This window comes from Macaca mulatta, chromosome 1 (assembly GCF_049350105.2).
Source record: "Macaca mulatta isolate MMU2019108-1 chromosome 1, T2T-MMU8v2.0, whole genome shotgun sequence".
In the NCBI taxonomy this organism is placed as follows: Eukaryota; Metazoa; Chordata; class Mammalia; order Primates; family Cercopithecidae; genus Macaca; species Macaca mulatta.
The window spans coordinates 193,150,375-193,173,824 of record NC_133406.1 but is presented as its reverse complement, the minus strand read 5'-3'; the positions used below and the strand labels follow the sequence as shown (position 1 = coordinate 193,173,824).

Here is a 23,450-nt window from a genome sequence, read left to right as displayed (position 1 = left end):
AAATTTAAAAATAAAAATAAAATGGAAAAACAAACAAACAAAAAACAAAAAAAAACAAACTAAGTTTCTTTAGCTATAGAATGGGCATCAGCCATACAGACCACACAGTAACTCTGAAGATTCAATGTGAGCAAAGCCCTGGGCACTGGCCGGTGAGTGCAGCTTTTGGGCAGCAAAGCAGGATAAGCACCCAGAGCGGGGCTGGGGCTGCTGCTGACTGTGGACCTCTGGCTGAAGGGCACACTGTCCTCTGAGGGCAGGTGAGTGTTAGAGTGACATGAGACTGTCTGTCCAGCTTTGCAGGGAGCCACATGAGTAAACAGAGTCGTCCACTGGTGAACAAGGCCATCCTTGGCTGGTCTGTCTGTCACTCATGATAAGCCAGGACTTATCTCTTTAGGTCAGCGTGGGCCTTTTGGGGAACAGCTGTCACTGTCCTCACCTGCTGAGGAAGGCTCTGTCTCCAGGAAGAGCTGTGCTTGCTGAGGAGCTATCACTGACTCAGGAGGCATCTTCAACCCAGCTCCAACTGCATGGCCCAGGATTTGAAGCTGGCATTAATTGACCTGAGAGTTGTTCATGTGGGAGGAAGTCTGCTGGCACTTGGGAAGTCAATAATAATAATAACAGTCCCTTCCACAGGCCCAGCACCCTACAGTTTGCAAATTCTTTTCCTCCTCTCCTCCCACTTAACAAATTTCCTTCTTTGACTTTCTTACAAGCCTTGGAAGATAAAATAGTATTTTCATGATCATTTATCAGAAAATAAAGCTGAGGCCCAAGGAAGAGGAGTGCCTTGTCCAGGTTTCTAGGCTTGTCCAGGTTTCTAGGCAAGTCCAGGGCAGAGCTGGGACCAAGACGCCAGTGTTCTGATTCCCAGCCATGCCTCTTTGCTCTGTAGTCCTGGGAGGGGCCTTCTTGGCCAAGCACGCATGACCACCTCCAGCTTCGTGGAGAGCCACAAAGCATCAAGTGTACTGGACTCAGGGGCCTTTAGGTGAATCCTCCACACTTTGGTTGGCCATCTTCCATTTTTGAGGGGTTTCTCTGCCCCTTACCTCAGCGGAGACTCAGAAAGGGCCTTGAAGGTGAGGTGTTATATACAGGAGAGCCGGGCTAAGTAGGGGCTTCCATGTCTACTACTCACAGGGTATAAATGACAAATGGAATTGGGGCTGAGGGATGCTGGGATTCCCTTTGCACAGAGGCCCTGAAGGCACCAAGTGGGGTGGTGATTGGGAATCTGGAATGAAGGCAGGGGAAAGGCCCTGCCCCACCCTCATCTAGGAGGCATCATGAAATCCCAGTTAAGGGCACTCTGGAGCCAAGCACATGAGGTTCCAATCCCTACCCCTCCACTTCTCAGGGAGCACATTACAATCTCTATGCCTTAGCTTGCTCAGACTTAAAATGGCACAGTCACACTAGCATAGGGCTCACTGGGTTGTCAAGAGGATTGAATGAGGTGATACGTGTACAGTTCCTGGAACAATGCCTTAAACACACAGGAAACATTGGACATGACCTTGATTTGCTCTCCTCTGGCCAGAAGGGAGGGAGATAGACCTTTTACAGTTGGATATTTCCTCTCCTTTGGGAAGTCCACAGCTCAGAGATTACCTGGGAGGGTGAGGGTGACCATGCCCATCTCCCCTCTTGCCAGAGCTGAAGAGGGAAGGGGCGGGGCTGTGAGGTCTGTGGTGTGGTGCTGAAGGAGCTGCTGCCTCGCAGCCTCACGCCCAGCCTGTCCCCCGGTGATAAATCACAAACATATTTTTAATGATTATTTAAAGCTCTTGGCTGCATGCCCGTTCTGGAAGGGCCATCTCAGCCCTTGTCAGGCTGTGGCAGATCGAAGGGAAGCTTGCACATCACTTATTGAGGATGGTTTCTTTTATTCCATTATTTTTATAATAGACTCACTGACAAAATATTGTTCTTGGCCCCAGCCTGGCCCCTTTGCTTGTGTTCAGAGGTAACAGGCTGCCCCGGCCAGGGAACTGCAAGTTTCCCATCAAGAGGGAGGCAGACAAGGGCTTGGCAATTCCTCATCCACCAGAGTATTATTTGCAGGGTGAGGAGGGAGTGAGTCTTGCAGGGTGAGGAGGGAGTGAGTGGTTAGGAGCCTTGTTTAGTGAACTGTAGGCCTGGGCCCAAGTCTCCTCCACTCAGTTCTGAGGGGTGAGAAATGAGGCAGAGGGGAGAGGGCAGGGGGTTGTGTGTGCTTCCCAGTTCTGTTTTCATTCACTGACAAACATTTACACTGAGCACACATGCTCAGCACTGTCCCCACCACACCCTGCCAAAGAGGGCCACCTAGAAAAGTGATCATCAAACTGTGCCTCATGGACCCCTAGGTTCAGAAATTACACCACTGGTATTTTCTGGAAATTACCAGGATGGGGTATGTAGGAAAGAAGCGGAGCTCTGGGCCTCCCACCCCATCCTCAGCCTGAGTAGCCCTGACTATTATACTTTGACTTTGAGCTTCTCTCTAAGGTTTCATTTGAAGAATGGATTCTTCTGGTTAAAAGTCTGAATATCACTGTTAATTCCTTTATTGTAAAAAAGGGAAACAGAGGCCCAGAGACGGGACAGAGTTGCCCAAGGTCACATAGACATTTGCAGAGTAAGGATCTATCTCCTGGCCCCCAGTTGTGTGAGGAGCTGGAACTGGCATGTGAAACAATCAGAGAACAAGAAACATTGGTCTGGAACCAAGTTTGCGGACCAGGTCATGAATATCCCCATGTGTGACCATCCTGTCCAGGTATGTCTGTGGGAGCCCAGAATTATGCACCCTCCCAGGTATGTTAGTCTGCTTGGGCTCTTATAACAAAATACCATAGATTGTGTGGCTTCAACAAAAGAATTAATTTTCTCACACTTCTGAAGGCTGAAAATCCAAGTCCAAGGTGCCAGCTTCCAGCTTAGTTGGGTTCTGGTGAGGGCTCTCTTCTTGGCTTGCAGACAGCTGCCTTCTTGCTGTATGAGAGGGAGAGAAAGAGAGAGAGGTGAGAGAGGGGAGTTATTGGGATCTCATGTTTTCTTTTTACAAGCGCATTAATTCCATCATGAAGGCTCTACCCTCATGACCTAATCTAACCCTAATAATTTCTCAAAGGCCCCACCTCCAAATATCCTCACACTGGAGATTGGGGTTTCAACATATGAAATTTGAGGAGGACACAAACATTCAGTCCATAGCTGAATGGAGTGTATGGACTGTCCATACACAGGAGTGTCCATTCTATTCAGCTCAGTTTCAGTGGTCTCCATTGCATTCAGTGAGCATATAACCTGTGGGAGTCCAGCTGCCCTGACCTTGAGGTCAGTGTCCTGAAACTCCCATGGTCCAAGATTCACAGACTTTGGACCTGCTGGGGAAAACAGCGCTGGGGGAAAATACTTCTCAGGCAGGATGCCAGGGGGAAACAGATGGCATGCTAAGGTTGGCTAATGTAGATGAGTTTTTTTTTAATATAATGTTGGTAAAATGTATATAACATAAACTTTATCATTTTAACCACTTATAAGTATACAGTTCAGTGGCATTAAGTATATTCCCACTGTTGTGTAACCATCACCATCATCCATCTCCAGAACAGTTTCATCTTCCCCAACTGAAACTCTGTACCCTTTAAACACGAACTCCCCATTCTCTCTTCCCCTCCCCCTGGTATCCATTGTTCTACTCTCCATCTCTGTGAATTTGCCTATTCTAGGTATGGAGGAGAATTTCTAAAAGGGACTATTTACAAAAGTGTAGGCAGGGCTTGGGAAAAGCAGTAAGGGATGGGGCAGTATTCTGGGGCCGGTCATATCAGGAAGCTATTACCACCGCTAGGTACTGAAAACTGGAGAGACCGTTCTATGGCAGGTGTTAGCTGCCAGGGGCTGTGGCTTTCCAATTAGAGGGATGTGCCAACTCCTGGTGTGCCAGCTTTCCCTCTGACTCTGCCAAGTCTCCACTGTCCTATCGGTGTGGTCCTTACATGCCAGCCTTGGAGGCACAGAAGAGAGCAAGAAGGGTGGAAGGTGGATGTGAAGGGGCAGTGGAAAATGGTGAGCTCAAGAGCAAGCCCAGGAAGGCCTCAGAGCTGTTTAATTACACGAAAATGAACCACAGAGGCAGCACACTAAATTAAAAGGCTCCTGTGGCAGTTTGTATATTGTGCGTGAATGACAATGGGAAGGTGTAATCAATTTCCATTTCCTGTCCCTTGCTCCCTAGCAACTTCCCACACTCAATGACTGGCTTGCAAATTTGTTTTGCTTTGTGGCAGATGATATGAATGCTGAGAGGTGCACCCCTGCCCCCCCAGTGTCAAATTCTCTATCTGAATGGCTCATGCCTCTGATTTCATATGTTGGAGTTGCCAACTTCTGCTGTTGAAGGAACAAAGCTGTGATTGGCCTTTATTTAGCCTTCACAGCAGTGTTGAGTTATTTCTTTTCTCTCTCTCTCCCTTTTTTTTTTTTTCCCAGACAGCGTTTAGCTGTTTCACCCAGGCTGGAGTGCTGTGACACAATCATAGCTCACTGCAGCCTCTACCACCTGGGCTCAAGTAATGATCCCACCTCAGCCTCCCAACTGGCTGGGACCACAGGCACTCACTACTATGCCTGACTAACTTTTTAATTTTTGTAGAGATGGGGTCTCACTATGTTGCCCAGGCTGGTGTTGAATTCCTGGGCTCAATTAATCCTCCAACCTTGGCCTCACAAAATGCTGACATTACAGGCGTGAGTCACCATGCCTGGTGGGAGGTATTTCTTAACCCCTTTCAACCAGTGCCCGGGCTGTGGGATCTTAGCTCTGTCCATGTGACTTCCTGCTAAAACCTTTCCATCACCCCTCACTAGTGCATATCTGCAATCGTTCTCTCTCTCTCCCTTCCCTTATCCTTGGATATTCTAAGCCTGACACATCCACTTGAGCAATCCCCTCCTTCTCACTCTCTGGTATCCTACTGCCCAGTCCCTTCCTGCATCCCTGAGATGACAGGTAACTTTTGTTGACTTTCTGTGTCTGAGGAGGAACCTCAGGGGCACCCTAAATGTCTTGCAGCTCTGCATGTTTGGTGTGGGGTACTCAGGTGGGAAGCAGATACTGCTAAGGGAAAGGATCCTTGTGTCTGCAGTTCTTAGCTTCTGCCTATCTCATCTGCCTAATCTCAGGTGTACTGATTACTTTCCGGGAACTTTGCATGCATTGATAAACTTATTTATTTGATTATCACAATAAACCTGTTGTGGCATTATTGCTATTTTGTGGAGGAGGACTATGAGGTGTAGAGAGGTCAAATGACTTATCAAAGGTTGCACAGCTGTCTGTCACAAAGCTAGGACTTGAACTGAGGTAGATCTGTTTCCAAAACTCTTTCCAGCCAACTCAGGAGTGGTGAGTTCTTGGTCCCTGGGAGTATGTAGCAGAGATTGAAAGGCCACTTGTCATGAAGAGAGTACAGTCCAGGAGAGGGTTCCTTCCTCTTCTGAGATGCTAAGATTCCAGAATTCTTGCTTCTGATTCAGATATTCTATTATTGACATGTGTCTCTTGGGAAGTGTAGGTTCGGGTAAATGCCTCAGTGGGGTCTGGTTATATAAGCAGGCAGGAGTCCTGGATTGCAAGGAGTGGGGAGAAGGGGCAGGAGGGTGTCACACTAGTGAGAAGTAATTAGGTAATAAGTTCACCTTTCCCTTTTCTGTTCTTGCTGGTTCTTCCTTGTTGCCCTAGGCTGTTCTCTGACTCCCAGACGGGCAATATTTAAAAATACATTCTGTTCTGAACAGAAATGTCATCAGGGTTGCAATGTGCTCTTTGTATATTGCAATGAAACAAGCCCAGGGCTGAGAACAGAAGTGCTGGGTTTAACCTTGTTGCTGCTGCAGGTTCATGGTGTGACTTTGGGGAAATGTCCTCATCTGTTTAATAAGGGGTTAAGGAGGCTTATTGCTGAGGACCTTTCAGGTCCTGATGTTCAGTTCCTTGAAGCAGGCTTGCACCATGCTTTGCAATGTGTGTTGAGTCATGGCTGTACTCCATAGTAAAGGCAGAGTGTGGCAGGTGTTGACTGTTTTCTCCTGCTCTTGCTAGCCCCGCCTCCTTTGGTCTCATATGCCTGTCTTCTAAAGACTCATCTTACCTAGGAGGTGGTTCCAGAGAAGGAAGACGGCTGGGTAGAATGGAGGTGGGAGCTCTCTGTCTGGGGAGCAGCCACAGTCAGTAGGAGACTGGCCCATCCTGTGCTTTCTTGGGCTGAGTGGCAGCCAGAGTCAAGCCCTCTGCAGACTCTGCAGAGTGACTCAGCTTATACAGACATGATCCACCCTGCTGGTGACTGGTGAGGAACTCTTTTAGACTAGTGGTAAACAAGTCTAAATTGAGTGATAAACAAGAAGGTGATGCTGGGGCATATGGTATTTGCATCAGTTATCTATTTCTCCTTAACTGGCTACCCTGAAACTTATGACAACACCATTTATAAAGCTGTGGGTTGGCAATCAGGGCTGGGCTTAGCCACTTGGTTCTTCTGCTAGTCTCAGTTGAACTTATGATGCATTGTGGCAGCCAGCCTCCAAGATGATCCTTTATGATTTCTGTCTACTGGTATTCACATCCTTGGGTGGTTCTCTCCCATGCTATAGCATGGTTGCACTGTGATCACTAGCAAATAGTGGAAATGATGGTATGTCACTTCTGAGATTAGGTTATAAAAGGCTGCATCTTCTGTATGGGGCACTCTCATTCATGCTTTCTTGTTCTCTCGGATCAATTACTCTGGAGGAAGGCAGCTGCCAGATTGTGTGCAGTTCTATGGAGAGGCCCACATGGTGAGGAACTAGAGCCCTTGCCCAGTAGCCAGATGGGAACTCAGGCCTGCAAATAATCAGGTAACCGAGCTTGAAAGCAGATTCACCAGTCCCAGTTTAGTATTGAGATAACCAAATTATCTGCAACCTTGAGATGTTTTGAGCCAGAATCATTCAGCTAAACTTCTCCCAGATTTCTGACCCTCAAAAACTGAGGGAAGAAATATGGTTTTAAGCTGCCTTGGGGGTAATTTGTTATGTAGCTATAAATAACCAATATACTCAAGCATGTGATTAGATGGCAATGATGGCCATATCCACATACCTGGCGGTTGGCTGGCTGATGGCTGGGGTGACAAGGGTACAAGGGTCACATATCTCTCATCATCCAGCAGGCCAGACTGGGATTCTTCACATAGTGGTAGTCACAGTCTTCTAAAGGCAGCAAGAATAGGTAAACTTCAATGTGTAAGCACTTAAAATTAAAAAAAAATTTCAGTAGTTTTTGGGGTACAAGTAGTTTTTGGTTACATGGATAAATTCTTTAGTGGTCATTTCTGAGATTTTAGTGCACCCATCACCTGAGCCATGTACACTGTACCCAATATGTAGTCTTCTATCCCTCCCCCCAACTCCCCCCACCCTGAGTCCCCAAAGTTCATTGTATCATTCTTGTGCTGTTGTGTCCTCATAGCTTTACTCCCATTTATAAGTGAGAACACTAGATGTGTAAGCACTTTTAGAGCCTCTGCTTGCATTACATTTGCTAACAATCCATTGGCCAAAGTATATCACACGGCCAACCCAGATTCAAAGGTGAGAACATAGACTCCATCTCTTGATGGAAGAGGAAGAATTTGTGGTCACTTCTGCAACTGTAGAACATGAAGCTGATGTAACATCTCTCATACTCTAAACACTTCTTCCTTCTCTACTGTTTCACTCTTAAACAATCTTCCTTTTGTTAGACTCTGTGTCTAAATCAACAAATATTTATTGAGCAATTGTCATATGGCAGGTGTTTTCACAGTCATGGCCTTAATCAATACCTAAAAGCAGCCCTTGCAAGGTAATCCACTTCATGGGTGAGGAATGGAGGCTCAGAAAGACAAGGTGATTCTAACACAGCTCTAGGGACTCCAAGTGTGGTGTTAGTTATATTTTCCTTGTCAAAATGCCCAGAACTCTCCATTTAACTCCCCCCCCCCCAGACACTCAGGTAGAATATGTGGAGGCTGGTTCCTAGTTGGTTTCTCCCCAACAGTCACTGGTTGGGGCTAAAGTCTGGGGCAGGAAGATTGGGCAGAATGAGTAGGCTCTAGGGGGCGACAAAGGCCAAGGTGACTCCTCATTGCTGCCCCATGCTCCTTTCCCTCCTTCCTTGCCTAGGTCTATCCCCAGAGAAGAGAAAGATGCTGCCTGTCAGAATACAAAACATTCATCTTCAGGCTCTAAGAAACAAGGGGAAGGAGGAAGGGATGGAGAGAGAGAAGGAGGAAGAGGAGGAGGACGAGGAGAGGAAGAGGGGAGAAGAAGAGAGAATAGACAGGCATAAGAAGGCAAAAATAGAGGGAAAGCAATAAGACAGAAAATTAAAGAGAGACAGAATCATAAAACAGAGAGAGGGGGAGATAGAAAAAAGAGAAAGGAAACAGGAAAATGAGCCCTAAAGACAGGGATAGAGAGAGATGGAGACAGAAGACAGAGATGCCTGGAGAGATAAAGGAAACAGACAGAGAAGGGATGAAGAAAGAGTGAAAGGAAGTCAGGCCTGTGTGGTAAGATGACGATGTGTGGAGTAGAGGGGTATGGCGGGTGTTAGTCACACTGTGTGACCTTAACTAGGCCAGGTCATCTCTCTGAGCCCCATTTCCTCATCAATAAAAAGCAGCTGTCTTCAGGAACTGTTGTGAGGATGACATGAGAAAATACATGCAGGCACTCTGGAAATAGTAAAGTACTATACAGGTGTTCATTAGTATTATTGGTAGTATTATCATCATTGTTATTATTATTATGTCACGGTTGGGAGAACTTAATGCTAGAATGAGTGTCAGAACCCAGTGGCTAATGAGATATTGAACACCTCTTCTCTAAAGAGCAGCTTAGTGTCAACTGAAATTGGAGTTTCTTGATACTAAGGCACTACAACTTGTAAGATACCCTATTGATTTAATTACACTTTGGAGTTGGGGAGAATTGCACATTAAAAATACATACTTAAGACAAATAACTGATAACACACAGTTGTTTCTACAGTTGGTCGCTTTTTTTTTCAGGATCACAATCAATGTTTGAGGGCATAATAGAACATCTCTATTCTGTTGAATTCCTTTAGGTCATCAGCAATTATGCAGAATACCATAGCCATGGTGCTGTTTTTGTATCTCATGGATGTGAACTTTATTTCTTTAAAATTAACAGTATGATCTCAAGATATATTGAATAATATTGGTGTTTTGTGTGCATTTCTGCTTTGAATAAACACCCAGTTCTCCTTTCTGCCCCATTATCTGCATTGCATATTTCTGGAAGTTAAATAGCTTTTCTTGAAAGTTAGCTGGACGCTTTGATAGGCAGGTGTTTAGTGCTCAAGTTATAGGACTTGAAGGATCAATTTGTCAGAACCATCTCAGGAAATTCTCTGATATATTCAGGGAGCCTGGGCAAGTTTAACTGCCAGTTACTGCACTGACTGGTGGGTAACAGTCCATCTCTTGGATAAACACCAACTTTATTTTTGCACCAAATTTAATATTTTTGTGGGATACTTAGAGCAATAATTAGGGATTTAAATTTAACAGTCAATCTGTATATTATTATCATTGTAGATTACACAATTGAAGTAACATTGCATATATATGAGAGAACTATCTGACAACTTACTGTTTCTCTTGGAGGCTGACCCATTATTGTAAAACACATTCTGTTTTCAGAAATTCTAAAGTGTAAAGAAGAACAAATACAGGAAATGCTAGTGGCCAAGAACAATGGAAATGGCCTGGGGTAGCTTATTGATAAGAGAGAGAAAGCCAAATGTTTCCAAAAGGTCCTGATTATATCTAGCATATTAAAACAATTCAAAATTGGTTATTTGGGAATTTTTGCCTCATTTGACTGAATGAGATTCTATGCCTGCAATACTTCTTGCTGCCACCAGGTAGTGATAGTGTCTAAAATAGCTTATGTGTCCAAACTATAATCTTTCTTTTGTGGTCAATCTCTGTGGCCAGCAATTTATGCACTGTATCTAATCAGTTACTGTCCCCTCCCCTCCATTAAAATAGAAATTATACTATATTAAGCAACATTTCTGGAAGCAATGTAACACAGTGCTCAGTCTGCTTTGATCCATGGTTCTGGCTAGATTGAGTAAATTCGCTTTTTTACCTGAGGGTAGGGAAATAACAGTAGTGCTTTCCAGGACTGTGATCTAGTCATCCCTCGTATCTGAGGGGAGATTGATACAAAAATTCACAGAAGCTCAAGTCGCATATATAAAATGGCATAATGTTTGCATACAACCTACACATATAACCTCCAGTGTACTTTAAATCATCTCTAGATTACTTATATACCCAATACAATGTAAATGCTGTGTAAATAGTTGTTTTAAACATTTATATTATTTTGATTGTTATATTGTTATGTATTTATTTATTTTTTAATTTCTGGAGTATTTTTGATCCACTGTTGGTTGAATCTGCAAATAGGAACCCACATATAACGAGGGCTGACTGTATTTTGTATTCATAGAATACTTCCCACCTTACCAAGAGCCCCTCTTTGACCTTGCACCTTTAGGTGCCTACATACCCTGGTGTAAGGTTAATGTTTATAGGTCAGCTGTTAGCTGTGTTGGGCAGGGAGCATAGTTTATAACTGGACTAACCCCTTACATTGGTAGATTTATTAATCCATACTTACACAATAGTAGTAGCTATTATTTATTAAGCATTAAGCATGTACTGAATACCCATTTCAATACCAGTTTCAATCCTCACAGCAATCCTATGAAGTCAATATCATTATTATTCTCATTTTACAAAGAAGGAAATCCCCAGGGCTCTGGGAAGATTAAATTAGTTAATGCATAAGACTTGCTTAGCTTGCTGAGCGCAGTGGTTCATGCCTGTAATCCCAGCACTTTGGGAGGCCAAGGCAGGCAGATCACTTGAGCTTGGGAGTTCGAGACCAGGCTGGGCGACATGGTGAAATCCCATCTCTACAAACAACAACAACAAGAAGAAGAAAACCAGACTTGCCTAGCAGAGTGCCTAGGACATAGCAAGTGATCATTATTTATAGGGTGTATTATTACAGATGAGGAGACAACAGCTTAAAGGGCCAGCTGGGGAAATAGGCCTGTAAACTGAGAAGTATAAAGCAGCAAAGTACAAGGGACTGGATAAAAGCACAGATGGGCTGGGCGCAGTGGCTCGCACCCATAATCTTAGCACTTTAGGAGGCCAAGTCATGTGGATCACCCGAGGTCAGGAGTTCGAGACCAACCTGACCAACATGGTGAAACCCTGTCTCTACTGAAAATACAAAAATTAGCTGGGTGTGGTGGTGGGCACCTGTAATCCCAGCTACTTGAGAGGCTGAGGCAGGAGAATCACTAACTAGAATGCGGGAGGCAGAGGTTGCAGTGAGCTGAGATTGTGCCATTGTACTACAGTCTGGGAGACAGTGAGACTCGTCTCAGAAAAAGAAAAAAAAAAAAAAAAACCAAAAGAAACACGCAGATGAGGGGATAATTAATTCTTCTTGGGGAGGTATCCAAGAAGGCTTCACAGAGGAGGAAACAAACTGGACCATAAATGACAAGTAGGGGTGGTGGCATATGTTGTTCATTCCCCATTTTGATCTTCTCTTCTTCCTTTAAATAACAGAAATATTCCTCTCAGATTTAGCAGGACACATGGCCACTTAGTTAGAGATGATAATTATCATCCTTCCTTGCAGCTAGGTGAAGCCCATGGGACTGAGTTTCTATACTAACTAAACGCAAGTGGAAGTGAAATCACTTGCCACCACTTCCCATGGCTGGAATGTGGCCATAGGATGGGTGAACAAGTTTTGGCCATAAGGAGATGGTAGGATAACAAAATAGAATGAACCTGAGCCCCCAGATAAGCTTGGTGAGCACACCTGTCCCATTCACTTTGGGCCACATGCCTATCTCCAAGCCATTATATGAGAGGTGCATAAACTTCTACCCTATCTGAACTAGTGTATTGTTGGCTCTTTTGTCTGAAGCCCATTATTTAGCCAGAAGCCTAAATAGTGCATCAGGTAAAGAAAAAGGAAGACTTGTAAGACAGGAGGAACAGCCTGTCCGAAGACATAAAGAGTGAAAGAAGTTAGTTTTAGGAAACGTTCTCATAGAATTTTTTTTTGAGGATCAAATGAGATAATAAATGTATATAAAATGCTGAGTACAGTACCTGGCACATACTAAGTTCACAATAAATGAAAGTCCCATTTTTTTTTTTTTTTTCTGTGTGATACAAATGACTTCTCAGAGCCTCATCTGTAAAATGGGGGTAATGTCACCTGTATGATGAAAACAGAGGTCTGGATCTTTCTATTCTAACACAGTATGAATAGCTTGGAGAAATTCTATTGGGAGCAAGGTTAAAAGAAAAACAATTACCAAGGAATGAATGAGTACCCTGCCTTTCACTGATTTAAATAATTTACCTTAACAAAACCTCTGGTGCTGTCTATCTCTATGCTTTAGCTAATGCTGGTCCTGTTTCTTCCTCCTAAAAATATTAGTCATTCCTTGAATGAGTTGTGGATACTCAGTGCTCCAAAGTTTTCATAGGCAGGTTTCTCAGGCCTTTCTCCTCCTGTTCTCCTGACTCCTATTCACTTCACAAGACTGTACCAACATCACATCTCCTGGGGCTTCCCTGACGTTCTGGACAGATCTGCCTGATTCCCTTTATGCCACAGCCACTCCACTAAGGCTGCACACTCTCTCTTACTGGTTTAGGTGTTACTTTCACCTGCCAGACTGTGAGCTCTTCCAGGGCAGGGAGCATGAATGTTTCATTTTTGTTTCTTCAGCACCTGGCCACAGTAGCTGTTCATTTCTTATTACTGAATAAATGAGGTGTTCTTGGGCAAACAGGTAGGATCAGTTAGAGTGTGTATGTTTTGTAGGGGGCGGTGGAGGGGGAGGAACACAGAGGATTTCAGGGCGTGAGAAGGGCAGATGTAAAAAATGAGCACGTCTCTCATCCACACAACAAGGCCGGGACTTTGCCATTTAGACATTATTAGCGGAAAAAGAAGAGGCAGTGTGATAGAATGGAAGCTATCTAGTTTAAGAAACAGGAGGCCGGGCGCGGTGGCTCAAGCCTGTAATCCCAGCACTTTGGGAGGCCGAGACGGGCGGATCACGAGGTCAGGAGATCGAGACCATCCTGGCTAACACGGTGAAACCCCGTCTCTGCTAAAAAATACAAAAAAAAAACTAGCCGGGCGAGGTGGCGGGCGCCTGTAGTCCCAGCTACTCGGGAGGCTGAGGCAGGAGAATGGCGTAAACCCGGGAGGCGGAGCTTGCAGTGAGCTGAGATCCGGCCACTGCACTCCAGCCTGGGCGACAGAGCGAGACTCCGTCTCAAAAAAAAAAAAAAGAAAAAAAAGAAAAAAAAGAAACAGAAGGCCTGATTTCCCTCCAACCTTGTTCAGGATTCATCTGTGTGACCTCAGTGAGTGTCCTTCCCTCTCTGAGCCTTATTTTTGGCCATTCCGTTTTGTGATCTTCTAGGAATCTAGGTGTCCTCCAGCTCTGAGATTCCCAGGGCCCTACTGGCCTGGGGAAGAGAACAGGCCTGGCTTTCAGGCCACAGAGGCTGTGACCCAGAGTTGGCACTAGTCACCTCCGCTGTCTCCTCTTCTTCCTCCCTCCTCCTTCCCTCACACCCCCTTCCTCCATCCTCCCTCTTCTTCCCCCATTGTCCTCCCCATCCTTCCCTTCCTCCCGCCTCCTCCCCACTCCTCCCCTGGCTCCTCCTCTCCCCGTCCGGGGCGGGGGGAGGCGCGCTGGGTGGTCCGGCGGCCGGGGGCGGGCGGTAGCCTGCAGGCGTAATTGGCATGCACGCCGTTGTAGCTGAGACCGCTTAATAAAGCATTACATATCTCACCGCTTCCATATTTCATTACCTCACGCGGAGCCTGTGAGAGGGCCCTAATGGGAGTCAGCTGTGTTTTTACTTTCTGTTGTCGGCCGGGACGGGTTTCTCTGCGGATTCTTTGAAATGAAATAATGTGATGCACGCCGCGATAAGGGCCGGCCTGTAATGAGGCCCAGGCCGCCGGGCGGCTGCTATTGCTCCAGGTGTCGCGTATTTGGGCTGCGAGGACGAGGAGGAGGAGGGGGCGGCGCCGGAGGCGGGGGGAAGGGGGAAGTCGCGAGGGGCAGGGGGTGGGAGAAGGCGGAGGCAGGGGGCAGGGGGCGGGCGGAAGAGGGGAGGAAGGAGGGGGCGGTGGGCCGCGGCAAGCCAGGCGGGCGGAGCCAGAGACAGAGAGAGGAGGGAGACGGTGGCGGCCTGGAGAGCCCTAGGAACCCGGGTTCAAATCCTGCCCGCCAGCGTAAAAGAACGTTTGCCCGCCCAGGCGGCCCACGGGGGTGAGGCTAATACTCATCTCACAGGGTTGTGTGCAGGTAAATGAAGGGGGTTTGTAAATTGGAAAGGGCATATCACACATAAAACGAATCATTTATTGAGAGAAAGGAACTGAAGCCCTTTAAGCATCCCTTCTGGGCATGGCAGCTGCCAGCCACTTCACTGAATGATCACAGCAGCCTCACTTGCTAAGAATTGTTACCTTCCCTTTCCAGAGGAGGAGACTGAGGGTCAGAGCAGCGAGGGGCTGGCTCCAAGGCACACAGGAAGAGGCTGAGGGCAGCCCTAGGCAGGTAACCAGGTGGAGATAGAGTTGGAGGAGAAGTTGGTCCACTGCCCGCTGACTGGGCCACCCTGGCACCTCCCGCGAGGGGAGCTGGGCTTTCTCCTCCACCTTGCTCTATGGGCCTCCTCCTGTAGGCCTGAGGCCTTTGCCCTCCACACTGGGATGGAATGGGGTGTGGTGCAGGACTCCTTGTAGGAGGGGCAGTGGCTGGCTGTTGGGGGAAGGCCTCAGGAAGCCCCCTGTTTTGAGCATGCTCCTCTGTTCAAAATCCCACAGGTATGGTCCCTGAGTGTCAGCTTGCTTCGTGTCCACTCTGTCTTTATCTCTACTGCTCTGTGTCCACTCTGTCTTTATCTCTAGGAAATAAATGCTTTTTGAGGAGTCTTGTTGTATCTCCTCAGTGTCTCTCAAATCCACTCGTTTCTTGCCGCCCTCCTGGCACTGCCCTGGGCCAAGCTTCTGGTCCTGCTTCGGACACCGTAGGGATCTTTCTGAAATGCTGACCCACGCTGCTGCCCTCCACTGCTCCCAAGGGCATCTGGCTTCCTTAGCATGCCCCAGCAGGCCCTCCCTGCCTGGACTTTAGAGCCTCCTCCAGCTCCTCAGCTTCATCTTTATCACACCCCATCCCTGACCTTGACAGACTAGGTGACTAGCCTTTCCCGGAGTTCATCTCTCTGGACACTTGCTCATGCTGTTCCCTCTGCTTAAAATGCTCTTCCCACATGGAGCCACCTTGGGAGTCCTGCTCTATCTCCAAGACTCAGCACAATGACTGCGCATTCCAGGAAGCCTTCTTGCCATGTGCTCCTCTGCTTCCAAGTTGTGTATGCTTGCTTTCTTCTCTGAGCCTCAGTTTCCCCATATGTAACACGAGGGAGTTGGGGGCTGATCTCTGGGCTGCACGATCTCATGAATTTATGGGGTTAGGTGCTAGTTTCCTCTTGAAGGAGAAACAGATAGTTTGAGTGTGTCCGCATGTTAGACGATAACCATATTGTATGTGCCTGCCACATGGAACACACCAAATTGGTGCTTTATATGCATTAGATACATGCATTATTTGGGGTTATGCTGCAGTAAACGGAGAAGCTGGGATCAGAAGCCGAGTCTTTCTGATTCCTGAGCCTGTGCATAGGTGTGTGAGCATATGCATATGTGCTTGTCTGTGTGTGTACATGTAAACTAATGGCACTCAGAGTTGGTGGCACTTTAACCTGCTCAAAACCCTCTCACCTCCAGGAACCCTTTGAGGTTGGTCGAGAAGGGATATATAGATATAGAGAGGTTGGGCTGTTGCCTTAGTTACACAGGTGCTGGGAAGATAAGGGGGGTGTGGAGCCGGAGGAGACACTCCTCTGGCCCAGAGAACCAAGTGAGATCCTCTCCATGCAGGACTCTTTGCTCTTCAACCTCAGCCTAACTTTGCCAGCTTTGTTTCCCAAATAACCCTCTTTACTGCATCGTAACTTTCTGTATATAGGTCCTACTTTGGAGCCTTTGCTTAAACTGGTCCCTGCATCTGGAATGCTCTTTTCCAAAGCCTGCCTGTGGACGTCTTATTCTTCCTTCAAGACCCAGCCCAGATCCCCCTCTTCACAGAAGCCCACAGAACCGTCTCTTTCTTTCTCTGTTTCATGCTCTCTGCATACACTTCTCTCACCCAGCTTAGAGTGTCAGCTTGGAGCATCCTTGTTTCAAGACTATGAGCTCTGAGGTCAGAGGCTGAGTTTAACTCTTGGCCTACAGAGAACTTGTGTGGAATGGTATGTTGGATATGCTTGTGAATGCCTGGCCAGGCAGGATGTGTTTTGAGGCCCACTGCAAATGGATACAAGTCCTCACACTCGTTGAAAACGCTTGATATATGGCAGCTAATAATATTGTCATTATTTATTACTGTGCTTTTGCTTTGGGCCAGGTTTGATGTTGCAATCTGTATTTCATTTTATTCTTATAATAACTTACAATCCCATTTTACCAGTGAAGAAACTGAGGCTAACTGATACTAAGTAACTTACCCAAGACTGTAGAATTAATCAGTAGAGCCAGGACTAAAATTCAGTTCTGTCTGAATTTTAAAAGGAGTCTGAGCAGGGCATGGTGGCTTATGCCTGTAATCCCAGCACTTTGGGAGGCTGAGGTGGGTGGATCATGAGGTCAGGAGATCAAGACCATCCTAGCCAACATGGCGAAACCCCGTCTCTAGTAAAACACAAAAAATTAGCCAGGCGTGGTGGTGCGCGCCTGTAGTCCTAGCTACTAAGGAGGCTGAGGCAGGGAAATCGCTTGAACCCAGGAGGCGGAGGTTGCAGTGAGCCAAGATCGCACCACTGCACTCCAGCCTGGCGACAGAATGAGACTCCGTCTCAAAAAAAAAAAAGTCTGTCCTTTTTGCACACATCGCATGAATCTGATTGCAAGCGCCTTGTGCTCTGTGTGTCTGTCAAACAGGGCTGCTGTATTGATTAACATGCAAATGATTTTTTGAGAGAGGACTTAAGTGTAGTTCAGTCTCAGCCAGCCACAACTGAGATTTGCAACCCAAGCCCTAGTCCTCACCAACCATTCTGCTATCGGGTTTTCATCTCTAGAGTGATTGACGGGTATTTTTTTCCCTCCCTGACCCAGAACGCCAGGCCTCCAATACTACTGAAATGTTTGCACAATCTTGAAGCATTTATTTAAAAGTTGCTTTTCCCCGAAGGGCCTGGCCTCAACCAGATCCTGAGCCAGATCCAAAAAAACAAACAAATCCTATCTTTACAAGCTCCTCAGCTGGGCTGCATGGGGCGGTGGGGGTGGGGGTCCCCTGGGTCCTACCTTTCCTTGGCTGGCTGACAGGCCCGCCCCAGGGCGAGGAGACTGCTTGCCTGTTTACAGCCCTTTCCAATTCACAGGCCAAACAGGAAAGGGGGGAGGGGTTAGAGAAGGGGGCGAATGTCAGAAATCACAAATCATACAGTTGCTCCTCAAAGCAATAGGCCGTGGAGATGTTAATGAGGATGTGGCTGGGTTGGGCTTCTTGAATGCTTGTCAGGGATAGAGTGAGACTCTGGCTACCACGTTGCAGGTCCCAGCATCAATAACTAAGCTCCCCATAACCTGCATAGCATTATGGATCTGAGGGGCAGTGATCTCTCAGATGGGTGTCAGAGGACCTGAGTGCCACGCCTGGCTGGATCTGCGTTGCCACCCAGGCCCAAGCTGGTGTACATTGGGGTTGCCATCACAATTGCTTGGAAAAGTCCCTTCTCCTTTCTGGCCTCAACCATCATGGACCCATGAGGGGCTGATCTCTAGCTCTGGCATTCTCTCTCTCTGAATCATGGCCATCCAGACTTTTGGGCAAAGCAATGGGGAAATGAGGGAACCCCCATTCATGGAGGGTATTTTGTGTACCTGCTACAGTTTTTGGTACTGTCTGGAGGTTGTCTTGTTTACTTGGCACAGCCGTCCTGAATGGTCCTTGCTGTGATTCCTTCCTACATGTGAGGAATCCAGGGCCAGCACTGGAACCCACAGTCCACCTGGCCCCCTCCTCCCTGTCTCCTGGTATGCCTGGCAAAGCACTGACACCAGGTTGGACAGATGGCCTGATTTAGAACAAAGTCTAGAGTGTGCAGAGTGTGGTGTGGCCTGCCTTGTGTGCTCAGGAGTGGGACCGAGGTGAGGCAAGGGCTCTGCAGAAGTGGAGACCGAGGCCTAGAGAATGACTATCTCTCACCCAGCTTCTCACAGTCACTGAGAAGGCTTCTGGTCATAGATGGGCACACTGAGGCCTGTGACTGGGCGAGCTCAAGCTATGTCCCTGAGGTGCTGCCTAAGAAATTGGGCTCAAACACTTTGATTGCTTTTTTCCAAAGACCCCTAATGTACATACAGCTCCACTGCAGGGTTCCCACTGGGCATTAGCCATTCCTGCCATTGGATCTCTGCTGCAAGACACCAAACTCATTAATGGCCTCTGTGCTCACATCCTTGTCCCAGTCAGTGCCAAGACCACTTAAGCTGCGTGTTAGTCCTTACACGGACTAGGTAGTGCCACACCTCTGCCTCTACCTTCTAGAATGCTTCCTGGAATACTTGCCTCAAATACTTCCTGTGTCACCTTAGGCAAGTAACTTAGCTTCTTCAAGCCCCAGTATCCTCCTCTATAAAAGAGGGACCTTATACAATAGTAGATGTGCAAGTACTTTGTGACCACAAGACCCAAGCTGGTATACCTTGGGATTACTATCACTGTTGCTGTTTTCAGTGGGCTGTTGTCAGTCTGGCCAGGAGCTTCTGTTGAGTGACCCATTGATTGACTGGCTTCTTTTCTTTGCCCCAACCGGACCCCTCTGTGAGCTGCTTGTGCTGAGCTTGGGCTGGGAAGATGCTCTCAAACACTTGTTGTGGGCCAGGCTGGGAAGTCTAGGAAGAAGCAAATCAAAGAAATATTTTGCTGGGAATATACGCTAAGGAATATAAATCATTGTTATAAAGAATCATGCATGCATATGTTCATTGTAGCACTATTCACAATAGCAAAGATATGGAATCAACCCAAATGCCCATCAATAATAGACTGGATAAAGAAAATGTGGTACATATGCATCATGGAATACTATGCAACCGTAAAAAGGAATGACATCATGTCCCTTGCAGGGACATGGATGGAGCTGGAAGCCATTATCCTCAGCAAACTAATACAGGAACAGAAAACCAAACACCACATGTTCTTTCTTGTAAGTGGGAGCTGAACAATGAGAACACATAGACACAGGGTGGGGAAGAACACACACTGGGACCTGTAGTGGAGAGCATCAGGATAAATAGCTAATGGATGCTGGGCTTAATACTTAGGTGATGGGTTGATGGGTGCAGCAAACCACCATGTTTACCTGTGTAACAAACCTGCACATCCCACACGGGTATCCCGGAACTTACATTTAAAAAAAAGAAAAAAGAAATATTTTGCTATTGTTTCCTTATACCCAGTTCCCAATCCATTGCATGTGTGCAATTGGGGGCAGCCTGGAGGAGTGGAAAAAACTGGCTGAGCTCTACCTCCCCATTGCTGGGAGCCCTGACAAGGCTGGGACCATGTCTGACTTTTCCCTGCATCTCTAGAGCCCAGAATAGAGCCTGGGACTGAACAGGCACTCATTAAGTATGTGTTTATATATGAAATAATTTTGGGAAACTTATCTCAGGTCTCTGAGCCTCAGCTTTCTCATCTGTAAAATGGGGATGATAATACAGCTTAACTCATAAGTTCATTGTGAGGATTAAAAGTAACAATCTATGCAAGGCACTTAGAATAGTGCCTGGCATGTAATGATAATGCTTTCATGTGCTCAGAGAAACAAAGGCTCAGAGAAGGTAATTGCTTTGTTCAACGTAAAGTGGGAGAGCTGGGAATGGAATTTAGGTTTGTCTAACTCCAGAATCTCAGATGTTGACCACTATTGTCTATTACCTGAGGTAGAGACGGCTGGTTGACCCACAGCATCCACTTCCTCCCTATTTCAGAGTAATAGAACTGTCAAGTTTTATTTAAGCACCTGGCCATCTAGAATAAAGACCATGTTTTGCAGCCTCCCTTTCAGCTAGATGTTGAGTTCTGGCTGGTAACAGAAGTTAGGTGTGAAACCCCGGGAAGTCTCCTTGAATGGAGTAGACATGAGTTCCCCTACGAGTCTCACTCTGTCGCCCAGGCTGGAGTGCAGTATCATGATCTTGGCTCACTGCAACCTATGCCTCCCAGGTTCAAGTGATTCTCCTGCCTTAGCCTCCCCAGTAGCTGATGGTTGAGATTGTGACCTAATAGCTGTAGCACCAGCCAGCAGACACCTTAGATCATGAAGTGACAGCAAGATAATGAAGCCACACATGGTGCAGCAACCAGGCAGCAGGAACCTGCATCCCTGACAATGTAGCATCCATCATATCAGCCTGTTTTGAAGTCAGAAAAAAACTGTTATTTTGGATATGAATGTAATCCTAAGTAATTCACTGTTGTTTCTCAGTGGTAGACTTTCAATAACTAAATATGCCCTACCATAGTATCGCTCAGACTGCAATGTGATGAAAATTATTTGTCGTCTCTGTTGTGAGAGCGAGCTCTGTGATGGCAGGGTCTCTGATTTTTCTCTGCTGAGTCTCCACTGACTAGTCCTGTGCCAGGCACCCAGCAGGTTAGTGGCTCTGTATTGTGCCAGCTGAGCTGAGCTGGAGCCCTGTTTCCCAGAAATCCTTCTCCTGCATAGTTCCAGGTTAGCAGGGGCTGCAGGAGATATTTTGCCTGAGATTCAGAAGGTGGCAGTGAAGTAGCAGCCATATTCTTTCTGGGCTGGGAAGGTTAGTGTGGGGACCTGAATTCTTGCTCTTGATTGCTTCTCTCCTGGCTTGCCTGGTTGGCCTGGGGCAGCAGCCAGGGTTCTATGGCTCCTCCAGCTCTTACCCCATCTGCCTGTTCAGCTTCCCTGAATCTTGGGCTGGGAGCATGTGCAGCTCCATGATGAAGGGTTCCAGCTTCTCCAAGAGGCCACCCGTCATTGAAGTTAGAGGCTTAGGGTGGTGGGAATCCTCGTGGGTCCCAGTTTGTCCTTGCTTCTCCTACTTCATATCATCTTCCCTTCTGCACTGCCAGCCCTGTGGCCCTCATATGGAAGCATATGGACTATCTAACCAGCTCCCACACTTGCATAAGATCAATTGCTATAATTAATAAATATATTTTTTCTCTTTTTTTTCCTTTTTTAATGATACAGTGTCTCGCTTTCACCCAGGCTGGAGTGCAGCGGCACATTCATGGATCACTGCAGTCTCAACCTCCCGGTCATAAGCCATTCTCCTGCCTCAGCCTCCTGAGTAACTGGAGCTACAGGTGAGTGGCACCACATCCCTCTAATTTTTTGATTTTTTGTTGAGTTTGGGGTCTTGCTTTTGCCCAGGCTGGTCTCAAACTCCTGGCCTCAAGCAACCCTCCTGCCTTGGTCTCTCAAGGGGCTGGTATTACAGGTGTGAGCCACTGTAAATTTATTATTCCATGTATCTTCTGGTGGTTCTTTCTCTGATTGATACATAGGTATTCAATAAGCACTTATTAAGTGAGTTAAGGAATGATTTATATGATTGGCCCCCCTGGTACGTGGTACCTACTAATGAATGTCTATCTCTATCTGCTTGGAGGCTGATGCAGGTGGGAGAAGGACTTGGGCTCAAACTCTAAGACCATATGTTTCCTAGCCCTTTTGGCACAGCATGTCTGTCTGTGTCCAAGTAGAGTTAGAAGGGGCCTGTGAGCCAGAGGGTGCTAAGAGAGAATAAAAGGAGGGGACTTAGTGTGATATTTCGGTTGGCCTGGATGCAGGTCTCAGTCACTCTGACAATGCCCATCTGATATGGTTTGGCTGGGTCCTCACCCAAATCTCATCTTGAATTGTAGCTCCCATAGTTCCCTCATGTTTCAGGAGGGACCCAGTGGGAGATAATTGAATCATGGGAGTGATTTCCCCCATTCTATTCTCATGCTAGTGGATTAGTCTCATGAGATCTGATGGTTTTATAAGGGGAAACCCCTTTTGCTTGGCTCTCATTTTTCTCTTGTCTGCCACCGTGTGAGACAGGCCTTTCACCTTCCACCATGATTGTGAGGTCTCCCAGCCACGTGGAACTTTGAGTCCATTAAACTGCTCTCATTTGTAAATTGCCCAGTCTTGGGTCTGTCTTCATCAGCAGCATGAAAACAGACTAATACAGTATATTGGTACCAGAAGTGGGGTGCTGCTGAAAAGATACCTGAAAATGTGGAAGCAACTTTGGAACTGGGTAACAGGCAGAGGTTGGAACAGTTTGGAGGGCTCAGAAGAAAACAGGAAAATGTGGGACAGTTTGGAACTTCGTAGAGACTTGATGAATGGCTTTGACCAAAATACTGACAATGATATGGACCGTGAAATCCAGGCTGAGTGGTCTCAGATAGAGATGAGGGACTTGTTGGAAACTGGAGCAAAGGTGACTCTTGTTACGTTTTCTCAGAGAAACTGGCAGCATTTTGCCCCTGCCCTAGAGATTTGTGAAACTTTGAACTTGAGAGAGATGATTTAGAGTATCTGGTGGAAGAAATTTCTTCACAGAAAAGCATTCAAGAGGTGACTTGGGTACTATTAAAACCATTCAGTTTTAAAAGGAAAACAGCATAAAAGTTTGGAAAATTTGCAGCCTGATAATGCGATAGGAAAGAAAATCCCATTTTCTGAGGAGAAATTCAAGCCAGCTGCAGAAATTTGCATAAGTAATTAGGAGCCACCAAGACAATGGGGAAAATGTCTCCAGGGCATGTCAGAGACCTTTGTGGCAGCCCCTCCCATCACAAGCCGAGAGCCCTAGGAAGATTCCTGGGCCTGGCCCAGGGTCCCTCTGCTGTGTGCAGTCTGGGGACTTGGTGCCCTGCATCCCAGCCACTATAGCTGTGATTAAAAGGTGCCAAGCTATAGCTCGGTCCATGGCTTCAGAGTTGCAAGCCCCAAGCCTTGGTAGCTTCCATGTGGTGTTGAGCCTGTGGGTGCACAGAAGTCATGAATTGAGGTTTGGGAACCTCTGCCTAGATGTCAGAGGATATATGGAAACACCTGGATGTTCAGGTAGAAGTTTGCTGCAGGGGCGGGGCACTCATGAAGAACCTCTGCTAGGGCAGTGTGGAAGGGAAATGTGGG

General features: G+C 46.7%; 2 long non-coding RNA genes across 2 annotated transcripts in view; one reads left to right on the top strand and one right to left on the bottom strand.

Annotated features, from left to right (window-relative positions):
* Window positions 1-1,991: 1,991 nt before the first annotated feature.
* LOC114678264 (uncharacterized) lies at window positions 1,992-14,211 on the bottom strand. Its single transcript, XR_003729580.2, has 3 exons — window positions 13,996-14,211; window positions 7,142-7,251; window positions 1,992-2,985 (listed from the first exon to the last, which is right to left on the bottom strand). It is a non-coding gene; the product is annotated as an uncharacterized LOC114678264 (long non-coding RNA).
* Window positions 14,212-14,349: 138 nt separating this feature from the next.
* The window catches only part of LOC144333521 (uncharacterized), a 165,594-nt gene continuing 156,493 nt past the window's right edge, over window positions 14,350-23,450 (top strand). Inside the window, exons 1-2 of the long non-coding RNA XR_013402227.1 lie at window positions 14,350-14,497; window positions 21,522-21,619. This is a non-coding gene — a long non-coding RNA (uncharacterized LOC144333521). The remainder of the gene's footprint in view (window positions 14,498-21,521; window positions 21,620-23,450) is intronic.